This window comes from Furipterus horrens, unplaced genomic scaffold, assembly GCF_987537825.1.
Source record: "Furipterus horrens unplaced genomic scaffold, mFurHor1.1.pri manual_scaffold_1, whole genome shotgun sequence".
Taxonomy (NCBI): domain Eukaryota; kingdom Metazoa; phylum Chordata; class Mammalia; order Chiroptera; family Furipteridae; genus Furipterus; species Furipterus horrens.
This window is the reverse complement of record NW_028327171.1, coordinates 165,494,043-165,508,149: the sequence shown is the minus strand read 5'-3', so window position 1 is coordinate 165,508,149 and position 14,107 is coordinate 165,494,043. Positions and strand designations below refer to the sequence as shown.

General features: G+C 39.6%; 1 protein-coding gene across 1 annotated transcript in view; it reads right to left on the bottom strand.

The window, feature by feature from the left end:
• The window catches only part of MYO3B (myosin IIIB), a 437,546-nt gene that overhangs the window by 364,124 nt on the left and 59,315 nt on the right, over window positions 1-14,107 (bottom strand). The gene's annotated exons all lie outside the window — the stretch shown is intronic.

Sequence of the window (14,107 nt, the reverse complement as noted above, 5' to 3'; positions counted from 1 at the left end):
AATTCAGCACCTCTTCTCCAGATATGTTTTGAGTCTCCAGGAGACCTGGTATGTGGAAATCTGTTTCACCATCACTTTTAGCTAATTTTGAGATAGAGAATGTAAAAACAAAAGCCAAAACTAATTCTCAAGTCTTACCAATAAGTCATTTAAGATGTAATGTGGTGACTTTCAAAAAGTAGAAAAATACCCTGATGTCTATCTTACATTTGTTTCATGAGCACTCGTTGACACTGGTTGAAGACTAGATGTGCCAACCATCAGGAATTTGTTTTAGTCTTATCATTGTTATTGTTCCCTATAATGTTTAACCCTCTGCTTTTTAACCCCCAAAGGTAAAAAGAAAAGGAAAAATAGGTACTCTTGCATTTGTAGCACTAAATCTCTTATTATGCCACTTTGGCCCAGCCACCAAGAGCCCTGTGCCTGATTACTAACCTCCTAGGGAGACCAGTGCTTCTATATTACTACATCCCAGAGGGACACCTTTGGGGGCAGAGCTTAGGATATGCAATGTGATAAGGATTTAGAAAATGACATCCCTAGACTGAGGGTTGCAAATGAGTCTTCTCTTGAGGCCCTAAGCCACCTGTCATGGTGGGAAGTATGGGAGGAGTTGCTGTGCAGACTCTGACTCCATTCTTTCACTATGGGCCCTCCCCACACCGTCCTCTAGCATACAGGAGAGAAAGCCTACACTATCAAGAACACTATCCATCAGAGTGGCAGGGAGAGAGAAGATGGGAATTGCTTTTCAGAGGCTTCCAATCAGAAATATCACATGCTACTTCTCACGTTTTCTTGGCCAAAGCAACTCACATGGTCACACTCAACTTCGAAGGGGCAGGTGAATGCAACTGGACCCTGTATCCAAAGGAATGGAACTGGAATACTGACCAGCTCTAACAACTGCATACATAACTACATTGCATACCACAGAGGGGTTGTGAGGATCAAATATACCAAGATATGAAACCGTTTCTTTTTTTTAAACTGCAGGCCCTATACAACAGTAAGTTCTTTTATTAATAAGTGCCATACCACCAAGTATATATAAGACCTTTGCCACACTGAGATTAAATAATCTCAACACAACAATGTAAGCACAATTTTTTTTATATTCAGAAGATGCGTCCTAGCTCTTTAGGTTTCATCAAAGATGCCACATAATTCTTCTTCTGATCTTGAAATATACATTTTTCCTTACTGCCTTCTCCCCACATTTAAAAGCTTTTTACCCCTATTTCTAGGATCTCAGAATTGGGTTCATTTCCATTTTTATTCAATGTCCTAGGAATAAATGAAAACATTAGAAGCTAAACTGCTTGGTTGCTAATTATGGCCCTAACATCTTGTAGTTATGAAATTTTAGTCAATCTTTTTGAGCCTCAGTTTCTTTCTCTGAAGAATGAGGATATTAATAGTACAATACCAGGATATAATGGAAAGAATAAACAAATGGGACTACATCAAACTAAAGAGTTTCTGCTCAGCAAAAGAAAACATCAGCAAGATGAAAAGGGAACCAACCATATGGGAAAATATATTTGCCAATGATACCTCAGACAAGGGGTTGATCTCCAAAAATATATAAAGAACTTATACAACTCAACACCAAGAAGACATGCAACCCAATTTAAAAATGGGCAAAGGACCTGAACAAACACTTCTCCAAAGAGGACATACAGAGAGTTCATAGGCATATGAAAGAATGCTCAACATCACTAGCCATCACAGAGATGCAAATAGAAACCACAATGAAATACCACCTCACACTGGTCAGAATGGCCATCATCAGCAAATTAACAAACAACACATGCTGGTAAGGATGCAGAGAAAAGGGAACCCTAGTGCACTGTTGGTGGGAATGCAGACTTGTGGAGAAGGAGGTAAGAAGGGGAAGGGTCTAGTCAAAGAACATGTATAAATGACCCAGGGACATGGACAATGGTGTGGGGACTGACTGTGGGAGAAGGGGTGGGCAGGGTAGAGGAAAGCAATGGGGGAAAAAGTGGGACAACTCTGCATCTGTTAGATTGCTTATCTTCATTTTGTTTAGTTTCTTTTCTGGAGTTTTATTCTGTTCTTTCATTTGAGCCATATTTCTTTGTCTCCTTATTTTTGCAGCCTCCCTGTGTTTGTTTCTGTGTATTAAGTAAAGCTGCTTTGACTCCTTGTCTTACTAGCATGGCCTATTGTAGAAAAGTGCACCAGTAATTTGGATGGGGCAGAGCCTTAGGTAATTGCCCAGGCAGGGAAACCTGTGTGAACCAGGTTGATGTAGTCTCAGATATGGTGTTGCCACTCTCTGGCTCTGTGTTGGGGAGGGCTCAAGAAGGGGACAATGGCCGCTGCCTGGTCTCTGGAGTTTTGTCTGGGAGGGAGCTGTTCTCCCACACTTGCCCTGATGCCAGATACTTCAGCTTCTCCCCATGTGCCACTGGAGCCCTTCCAGCTATGCCCCAGTGCTGAAGCCCTGAGGGAGTCCTAAATAAGTCCTAAGTCTGTTGCAGGCCCTTTAAGAGGAGACCCTTGAGAATCCTGCAGTTTCTTCTGCTGCCCCAACCCAGAAGTTGTGGGGACGTATCTTCCTGGCACTGAAACCCTCGGCTGGGTGATCTGGTGTGGGGCTGGGACCCCTGTTCCTGAGGTATCTTTCCCAATTTTAATCCACTACATGTTGGTGTGGAACTGCCTGTCCTGCTTCTCCACACCTCCTCACCTCTCCCCGTGTCTCCACATCTCCACCCCTCCTACCCATCTGGATCAGTGTGACTTATTTAATTTATTGGTTGTTACACTTCCATACATCTTGATTTTCTGATGATTCTGGGTGATACTTGTTTTGTAGTTTAGTTGTAATTTTGGCTGTGGTTGTGCAAAGAGGTGAGCCTTGTTTGCTTATGCCTCCATCTTGACTAGAAGTAATACCGTCCTTTTCCTTTTCTTTTCTTTTTTAAATAAACTTACTGAAAAGTTAGTTTAAGGGCCATGGTAGCAGTAAAGGTAACTGTTAGGTCAGCTGAGCCAATGGCAATCTAGGAATATTGGTCCCAGAAAATGGAACATGAGCCTGCCTTAGTGGATCCATTCATTTAATCAATCAATCATTTAGGCATTTATCTACTGTTCTCTCTTCCTGGCATCATTCTAAACAGATGACCCCAGAGATCATTAAGAGCTCATAATCTAGTAGGGGATGCAGATACATGAATGTACTATTGTTCCAAAGCATAAGAAACATTATAAGCGAGATATATCCTAAGTAGAAATCAAGCAGCCCCCAGTCACTAACCATCCAGAATTCCCATGCCAAGTTATCTTGCTTGAGAGTCTATTCCAAGAGTTCTAGTACTGCAGAGTAAGGACTTATCTTTCTTGTTAAAGTAAAAATAGCCCTAAAATAAGAGCCACATTCTTACTTCTGCCAGCTAGGACCAGCCTTACCAAGGGTATGATCTGGCTGGTCTCTGGGGAAAGCTGTATCCTCAAATACTCCTCCCCAATCCTGTCATGGGATCTAATATTTCTCAGTCTGAGTCTCATTTATTTGGATCATTTTTAAACGCCTGAGACATCATTCAGATATAAGACTTTTAGAATGATTCTAATTCTGTAGAAGAAAACTCCCAGAGAATAAGCCCTGAAATATATATGGTATACATTTATATCACACATATATAAATATACACAGTTATAAGCCTTCATCAGAATTATATCATATCAGCTCTTTAAATAGTATTTCTAGAACATGACTGTCATTTCCTCCCCTAATCATTTTTCCTTCACATTGGTCTCCTGATGGAACCTGTGATAGGCTAGTTCCCTAATTGTTAAAAGCAGGCTCACAAGCTATTTCTATAGTATTACTGCTGTACTAATCATGAACAGCAATTAAATATCTTGCAAACAATTTTAACATTCGTCAAACTGATAATGGCAAGGAATAAATTGGCTCCTTTCAGTGTTTTACTAAATGTGCTCTCTAATTCTTTATTACTCTATATATTTCTGGAAACCATTTCTATACATAAACCAAGCTGAAAAGAAAAGTGCTCTTTGCTGCAAAAATAAGAGAACAAGTTTAAGCTGCTTGCCTCCCTGGGGATAATCACAATCACATTAAAATGCAGCTTGATGGCTCATCCTTCATCTTTCCCCTCTATCAGTCAGTAAATTAATTCCTTTACAGATATGAACATCAATATTCTATTTTTGTAAAAAGTGCCCTTTTTCAATTACTTGCTGGGAAAAGCAGAGTTACTATGGCAATCTCTGAATTTTTCAGTTTGCAGCTTTAGACTACCACTGTTTTATAAATGGGAAGCTATAATTTAGCTCAATTCATTTTACGAGGTATAAGGAGAACACCCACATGTTCTAAACTGTCTGTGGTAACAATGCATGTGTATGGTGGTGGTGGTAGGGAGGTTGTTGCTCAGGGCCATGAAATGTGGGAGGGGTAATGGAGAGTGAATATTTTCCTAGGTGACTTTTTATATCCCAGCACCCAGTAAGCACCTCAGGTACAATGGATGACAGATATGTTTGTTGAAGATGAAGAAATTGTATATTTTCTCATTAATTTTCCCCATGGCTTATGCCTTTAATAATCCTATTCAATGTATGAAGGAGATCAACTGGTGAAAAGGTTTTACATTCCACTGAGCTATGAAGACTGATCTCATGACCCATGAAGACCCTGATACCTCCCCATTACAGAGCTCTGGTAAGTTCTATAGCTTTCTTTAAATCCCACAGTACCATTTTGCTGTTTCCCAATACCTGGAAAGCAAGATTCTTCTATTACAGATCTGTATTGCTGTGTATATTGGCAGGGCAGGGGGAGCTGGAGGGGTGGAGAAAGATGAACTTAATCTTCAACTAAAGATTAGGGAGGGGTGGACTTCTGGCCAAGATGGAGGTGTAGACAGACACTCTGCATCTCCCTCCACAACTAAGAAGGAATACAACTACCTCAAAACTAGAAACAACCAGAAATTCCAGAAAATTAAAGTACATGGAAGTCCAGCAAACAAAAATATAAAGAAGAAATACTCATCCAGACAGGTAGGAGGGGTGGAGCCCGGGCGGAGAGGACACGGTGTGGTGGCGGCAGCAGCAGGCCATCGAAAAGTGCAGTCACACATTTTAAAAAGTCAGGAGGGACACCTGGGAAGTGTTCCCAGCTCCTCACCAGAGCAGCTTACTGTCCCAGCTCCAGAGAAAATCGAGCCTCATTGCTTTTGACTCTGCAAACCAGGGGGGGGGTTAAGATGGAGGCAGAAACTGCTAATCTCTCAGCAGAGTCCACTTGTTTAAAGGGCCCCCACAGTCTTGGAACGTCCGCAGACCCACCCACTCTGAGAATGACATTCAGGGCAGCAGCTAGAGAGGCGCCAGTCTGGTGCAGAAGTGGGAGAGTTGCCTGGAAAAGGGGCCAGTGCTAGGCAGGCAACATTGTTCCTTCTCAGACCTCTCCCCCGCATACAGTGCCACAACGTGGTGAAACAGGTCACCCATTACTGACAAATCCCTAAGGCTCTGCCTCTTACAGCGTAGTAGGAGTGACAGCTCTACCTGGGACACAGAAGCAAACAGACACAGGAGACTTCCGGCCAAGACAAAGGCCTAGACTGACACACACCATCTCCCTCCACAACTAAGAAGGAATACAACTACTACAAGACCAGCAATAACCAGAAGTTCCAGAAAATAAATGGAAGTCCAGCGTATGAAGTTATAAAGAAGTGCTCATCTGGACAGGTAGGAGGGGCAAATCTGGGGAGGAGAGGTCAAGCTGTGCTGTCCCAGCAGCGGCAGCAGCAGTGACAGCAGCAGGACATCGAAAACGCCACAGCGTGGTGAGACGGGTTGCCCAGTTGTGACGAGTGCACAGGGCTCTGCCCTCTATAGTGTAGGAGGGTGTGACAGCCCTGCCTAGGAAGCAAAGGCAAACACAAAACTATCAGGATGGCACAGAGCATGATAGAGATCCCAATCATGCAGCTGACCAGACAGCAAATATCTAATCTAATGGATCGGCAGATAGAAAATCTTTCTGAGTCAAAGTTCAGAGCTTTGGTTATAAAAATGCTTATAGACCTAACAGCAGATCTTAAACAAGATGGGGAAGGAATGAGGGTTAGTCCTGCTGAAATGAACAAAAACACATACGAAACAAGTGGTGAGGGCAAGAAAACCAGGGATCAAATTAACAAATTGGAACATAGGGAAGGAATAAACAGTCAACCAGTGCAGAAAGAGGAAATGAGAAGTGAGGAAAATGAGGAGAGGCTCAGAAACTATCAGACAGCTATAGGCGGGCCAACATCTGAATCATAGGGTTGCCAGAAGGTGAAGAAGAAGAACTAGAAATGGAAAACTTATGTGAAAAAATAATGAGCAGAACTTCCCTAACTTGGGGAAGGAAATAGACTTACAGGTCCAGGAAGCAGAGAGAGTTCCAAAACAACTGGAACCAGGGAGAACCACACGAAGACACATTATAATCAAAATGTCAAAAATTAAGGATAAAGAGAGAATCTGAAAAGCAGCAAGAGAGAAGAGAATTATGTATAAAGGGGTCTCAATAAGACTATTGGCTGATTTCTCAAAAGAAACTCTGCAGGCAAGAAGGGACTGGCTAGAAATATTCAAAGAAATGAAAAGCAAAATCCTACAACCATGATTACTCTATCCAGCGAAGCTGTCATTCAGAATAGAAGGGCAGAGAAAGTGCTTCCAGGACAAAGTAAAACTGAAGGAGTTCATCAGATCCAAACCACTGTTACATGAAATGTTAAAGGGACTTGTTTAGGAGGAAGAGGATCAAAACTATGAACATTAAAATAAAAACTATATTACAACAACCAACAACAGAAGCTAGGGAATCAAAACAAAGGCAAACTAAATAGGCAACGAGAGTGGAAAAAGAATCATAGGTATGGGGAACATATCGGGGAGGGGGGAGGGGGAAAGGGCAGGTTATGGTACAGGAATTAAGAAGCATAGTAGGAGGGAGTGGAGTAGATAGAAAGATGTTGAGAAGAACTATATGCACAACCAATGGGCACGGACTAAGGAGGGAGGGGACATGGAGGGGGGGACACTGGGTGGAGGGGAATAAGGGGAAAAGAAATTGGGACAACTGTAACAGCATAATCAATAAAGCATATTAAAAATAATAATAATAATAAATAAAAGAAAGAAAGAATGCTCAATATCACTAGTCATTGGAGAAATGCAAATTCAAGTCACAGTGAGATACCAGTGCGCACTGGTCAGAATGGCCTTCATCAACAAATCAACAAACCACAAGTACTGATGAGGATGTGGGGAAAAGGGAACCCTAATGCACTGTTGGTGAAAATGCAGACTGGTGCAGCCACTATGGAAAACAGTATGGAATCTCCTCAGAAAACTAAAAATGGATCTGTCTTTTGATCCAGCAATTCCATTGCTAGGATATACCTGAAGAATCCTAAAACACCAATTCAAAAGAACCTATGCACCTCTATGTTCATACAGTTCTGTTTACAATAGCTAAGTGCTGGAAACAGCCTAAGTGCCCATCAGTGGATAAGTGGATCAAAAAACTGTGGTACATTTACACAATGGAATACTATGCAGCAGAGAGAAAGAAGGAACTCCTACCATTTGCAACAACATGGATGGAACTGGAGAGTATTATGCTTAGTGAAGTAAGCCAGGCAGTGAAAGACAAATACCACATCATATTACCTAACACAGGACACTAATGAACAACACAAACAAAGGAGCAAAATAGAACCAGAGGTAAGTAAACAAGGAGCAGACTGAAAGTGACCAAGGGGGAGGGGGGAAGGACTGAAGGAGGGAAAGAAAGGGAAGGGTTTAGTCAAGGAACTAGTATGAATGACCCATGGACATGGACAATGGGGTAACAGGGTGGGGACTGACTGTGGGAGAAGGAGTGGTGGGGTAGGAGGGAGCAATAGGGGGGAAAGTGAGACAACTATAATAGAGAAAAACAATAAATTTTTTAAAAGAAAAAATTCATAATAAAATACTTTTAATTGTCAAAAAAAGAAAAAAGAAAAGAAGCTGTGGAGTAGTCATTGCTATGGTCTTTGCTTCTTGAGTGCCACTTATGACAGGAACTAGAAGTAGAATACATGAGCAAAGAATTCACAAGAACTGAGCTGCATGGCAAAAGGATTCTTGGGAAACTGAGGAGCGAGTGTACTGTTGCAATAATGCATGAAGATGCACATTTATGCATCTTTTCATTCATTCACTCACTTATTTGTTTATTCAGAATCACATGCAACTTATCCAAATGTATCAGGAATGACCGAAGAATTCAAATGTGTGCCACTTTAACTACCACTTGCAACTACAGGCACCATTTCCCACCTCGAGCCTTCTGACATCAGCACAGAGAACTAACCATAACCTTTCAACCCAGGCAATTTTGATTGTTGTTAGTGACAAATGGTTTCAGGATGAGTCAGTTTGTGCTTGTTTTACAAAGGACCAAATGATGGTCTGCTTGTCTCCTTTCTTCTGTTTCTGAAAAAGGATCTGTACCATACTGCTGTTCAGATTAAGAGAAGATATTTTAATGAGGAAGAACACCACAAAATTTAAACACTACAATAAATTATTTTTAGTATTTAGGATATTTGGAATCTTATTTAATAGCTTCCAAAGCTTGCAGCTGTGGCCAAAAATAGATGTGTACTATTTGAATTCTAAAGGGCTGTTTTATAATGAAAGTGGATTGAACTGTAGAAGGGCTTCTGAGTACAATCCTTTCCTACATCTTTGCTGTGTATAGACTACAACATTCTTAAAATTTCAAGCAGGGAAAACTGCTCTGGTTACCTTGGCGATAAACGGGGGATAAAAATTACACATAATTGCTGCTGATGTCACTACTGCCATATTGTTTCCAAGGCTACAGATTGTCTCCAAATAATTGTAAATGCTTTATGCATTGGAAGCCCACTCTGTAGGAAAGAGCTTAGTACTGCAGTTATTCTTTCTAAATCTATCTAATAAACCACCCATGGCCTCTCAGAGTCGTTGGATAATTATGGAGATAAATATGTATTGAAAATGCCTCTATCTTAACCTATTCCAGGCACATAAACATAATTTGAAAAATCTAATACACAGAAAAGTTTGGTTCCATGATATATCAGAAAATTTCCTGCTAAAATACATTTCCTCTAAATGCTAGCAAAAAAAGCAAATTGCAGAAATATATGTGTGTGTGTACTGCATGAAAAATACTGACTAATGTGCAGCTGTTGACAGTGGTACTCTCTGAGGGATGGTATTAAGGCAGGCTTTGATTCTCTAAGACATACATTTGTATACCTGGATTTTTTTTGCAGTCAGCATATATTACTGCTTTGTAAACAGATGAAACAGTACAGGTAAAAAAACAAACAAACAAACAAACAAAAAAAACAGAAAGTCTGGCCCCCAGCAGAGCTCTCCTTAAATTACCAGCCTGAAATAAATGGTTTCCTAAGTTGAATGAATAGATAAAGCCATTTTGAAGGACATATTTCCCTCTGACCCACTTTCATTTGTAAAATCAGTGCCCAGTGAGTTCTGTGTGTAATTGTACTCAGCCACAATACAGTTACCCTTATATGCTACATTATGCAAAAATCAAGAATCTCTTTGAAAACCAGCAGTTGAAATATATTGATTTAATAATTTTTTTTATTTTTATTTTTGCATCAGCCATAGATATTCACTGCCCAAGAGACTGTCACAAAATAACTGTGGTTAGTGAAAAATGCTATTAACTTTTAACTTCTTGGGAAACCCAATTAAAAGCAGAACATGTTTGAAAAACACTTTAGTAATGATGTAATTAACAATAACAACAATTAGAACAGATTATGTGTGCTTCCAGAGCCATGAAACCTACTGCTAAACCTGGGCTTCTAGGTGCTGCTGCAGCCCTGCATTTCAGATGCTTGCTTGACTAAGAGCAGACAGAGCAGGCCCTCGGCTCAGCCCTCTGCAGGTATTGCCCTGGCCACATGCTGCTTGATGACACAGCTCCAGCACTGAAATGTCACCAGGACATTTTCCACAGGAGCAAAACAGAGCTAGTGCTCACTGTATCTTGGCTGCCATTGTTATAATCCAAAAAATTATGATCCAAATAAATTATAAAGCAAAAACACAGCCCCTTTGTATCACAGAGTCCTGATTCTTCTTCTGCTGGTGAAATTTACATAGGAAATTGCTGCTACAAAATAGAATGAAGATCAAAGAATTATATTTACAAGAAAGGAACTGGCTATATTGGGAAGGCATTATATTATCTACCTGTGACAAACTGAATACTAACTACTCCTGCTTGCCTTTTTGAGGGTCAATTTGGGCTCTAACAATGATTTAATTATTCATTTTTGTGTTTCCTATAATTGACCATGTATGTGCCTACTCACATACTTACAAACTATTTCTAGCTACGAACTATACAATTAAGATGGCATGAATGTTAAGCTACAGGATTTTTACATAAAGTATTTCCTCTTTTTACCAAAGTGGATTTTGGAAGCTCTCAGATAACCCACAAGTATATGGGTCCTACTCTAGAAAGCTCTTGAGGGCATCATGAGACCAGAATTAATATACTCTGGGTTTTATGAATAAGCAGTCTATAAATAACAGAGGGCCCATTCATATTGCTACAGGGTGCTTTACATGACCCATTTATTTCTTATTTCAATAAACCATAAAAGGAATAGTTCATTGAGAAACGTAAACCCACACTGGTTTTCAAATCATCCACTCCTGACTTGGGTAAAAGTCTCTTTCTACAGCAGTGTGTGTAGGTGGACAACCTATGCCAGCTCTTTGCATGACTTCATTTGTCTAGAGTGACAAGCACCATTCCAGGAATAAAATTCATAAGTGATCTATGACACTGGCTAGAATGGAAAAGTATGGAACTGAACCTACAAGGTCCTCACTCATTGCACAGAGGAAAGCAGCTTGGAATTACTAAGGATTGTGAAATTCTGCTCTTAAAAATAAGAAGTAAACCCTGATCTGTGTGTCTCAGTTGGGTGTGGTCCGCAAACCAAAAGGTTGCTGGTTCTATTCCCAGTCAGGGCACGTGCCTGGGTTGCAGGCCGTCCCCAGTTGGGACACATACAAGAGGCAACCAGTTGATGTTTCTCTCTCACATTGATATTTCTCTCCCTTTCTTTCTCCCTCCCTTCCTCTCTCTCAACTAAATAATTAAATAAATATCTTTTTTAAAAAAAAACACAAATGATGGAGAGTATTTAAGTGTCCACGGCCACTGTAACTATATGCAGAATCATACAGAGGTGCTTATTTTTGTTTTGTTTTGTTTTCCCTGTGTGAACAAAATATAAACATTATTATTTCAGGTGGAAATTTATACCTTTAGCTCCAGAGAATGCCAGATACTGGGCTTAACCCATTTTTTTGTTTTGTTCTGTTTTCTGCACAGATTTTACTAGTTTTATGGTACATGTGTTTTCGGCAAAGCATAAAACAATTCCTTAATAAAGAAACATGCCTCAGAAGTCAAAACAAAAGGCAGGAAAATCCTTCATGCCTTGACAAGGCGCCTTCCTTACAAGCACCATAGACTTATTATTAAAATAAGCTAGTACTCAACTAGTATATGTGTTATTTGGCACAAACATGAATTTCAAGTGGCCCTAGCTCCACATCTTTTGAAAATGAAACAAAATAAAATGAATGCAGCCACATAGCTTCAAGACATAATACACATGAAGTATGTCATAGTAACACTAATGATTCAATTAAGTCAAGTTCCAAAGTGAAGGTGTAGAAACAAGATGACAACAGCTGGAAATTCTCACTGAAAATTTACAGTAATATGAGACATTTACAGCCCTCAGTATCTCATTTGATAAACTCTATTCTAAGACAGTAAGAAATCCTGGAATTAAAGAACCTGTTTACTATATCCAAAATATATTTAAAAAGTTATACAAATCAATAGCAAAAACAATCCAATTGAAAAATGATCTCAATATGTGGAATCTAAAAAAAAAAATCAAGCTTATAGATACAGAGAAGAGATTGGTGGTTGCCAGAGGTGGGGGTTGGGAGGGGGCAAAGTGGGTAAACAGAGTCAAAGGTACAAACTTCCAGTTAGAAAATAAATGTCATGAGGATGTAATGTGCAGCACGGTGCCTATAGTTAATAATACTGTATTGAATATCTGAAAGTTGCTAAGAGAGTAAATCTTTAAGTTCTCATCACAAGAAAAATAATCTAATTATATGTGGTAACAGATGTTAACTAGACTTACTGTGGTAATCATTTCACAATATATACAAATATTGAATCACTATGTTGTATACCCGAAACTAATATGTCAATTATACCTCAATTAAAAAAGAAAAATATCTTTTCATTTTGTTAAAAGCAGAATTTCCCAACTGCATTTGACCCTGGCAACCTTCCTAAGTTGTAATTTCTGTTTTCAATTAACCTGTTTAAATATTCTATAAATCAGTGTTTAAGTTTGGGAGATGCTAGCTTAGGATAGTATAACTAATATTGTTTGCAGTGCTTAAATAAATAATTTATTTACTAGGAAAAGTGTTAATAAGAGCCTAGAAAAAGCTAGGAGCTCAGAAATATAAACTTATTTATCTTTGAATATAATACTTTATTTCTATCACTACTCAAAACTAGAAAGTGGAGAAGTATTACTGTTTATCTTGGCAACATTTTGAATAATGTAAAACATGTCAAAAAGCAAAATCCCTATTATCTGGTCATGAAAAAAAATGGATAGACTAGACATACAAATTGTTGAGTTTCTTATTAGGAAAGTAATGTTATGGAGAAATCCTTGTCTTTTTCTTTTTAATTTATTAATTTTGGGATCAAGTTTATGGAGTTATAATTTACATTGGCAAAAACTCTTCCTTTCTAGGTATACAGTTCTGTGCATTTTTTAAACAAAATTTTTAAAATGTTTATTTATTTAGTTATTTTTAGAGAAAGGAAAAGTGAGGGAGATAGAGAGGGAGAGAAACATCGATTTGAAAGAGAAACGTTGATCAGTTGCCTCCCATACACACCTCAACCAGGGACTGAACCTGCAACCCGGGCATGTTACCTGACCAGGAATCGAACCGCCTACCTTTCAGTTTGCAAGACAGTGCTCAACCAACTGAGCCACATCAGTCAGGAAAGTTCTCTGCATTTGACAAACATATAGAGTCATGTAATCACCACCAGAATCAAGAGAGAACATTTCCATCACTCCAAACAGTTTCCTGGTGCCCCTTTATAGTCAATCCCCCTCCCTTCTGCACTTTTCAGTTTCCATTCTACAGAATAATTTGGCATTTTAGTGCCTACTGTTAGTCTATTCATTCAACATCAGGCACTGTGCTATAAAGAACTGGGGATTCTAAGAGAAGCCCTGTGCTTTCCCTCAGAAAGCTCCCAGAGATGGGCTAGTCAAAGCTCTTCTGGTTGCATTAAAGAAAAATCTGTTCCAAATAGCTTCAGCAAAGGAGTTCTATTTAAGGCTATAGCATTCCAGTGAACCCAAGAACACACAATTAAATTCAGAAAGGCCCTGAGTGACCTAGGCTGAGAAAAGCAAAGGCAAGACACTTGGATAGTATCCCTGAACCACGCTGTCTCATCAGCTCCTACAGTGGACCTAGTTCTCTCTCTCCTCCCTCTCCCAGTCTGGCTCTACTTATCCATGTTAATACGGGTCCAATATAGCTATTCCAACCCCAACACTTTCCAAAATTTTAACTCATAAACTGCTATAGACTGAATGTTTTTTGTCCTGTCAAAATGGATATGTTGAAACCTAATCCCCAATGTGTTAGCATCTAGACATAGGGCTTGTGGGAGGTGATTAGGTCACAAGGGCAGAATCCTCATGAATGGGATTAGTGCCCTAATAAAAAAGATTCCAGAGAGCTGCTGTCCCTTCCTCTTTGTGAGGACACAGCAAGAGTACTGCTGTCCAGGAACCAGGAAGTGGACTCTCACCAGACACTGAATCTGTTGGCACCTTGATCTTGGACATCTTAGCCTCTAGAACTGTTT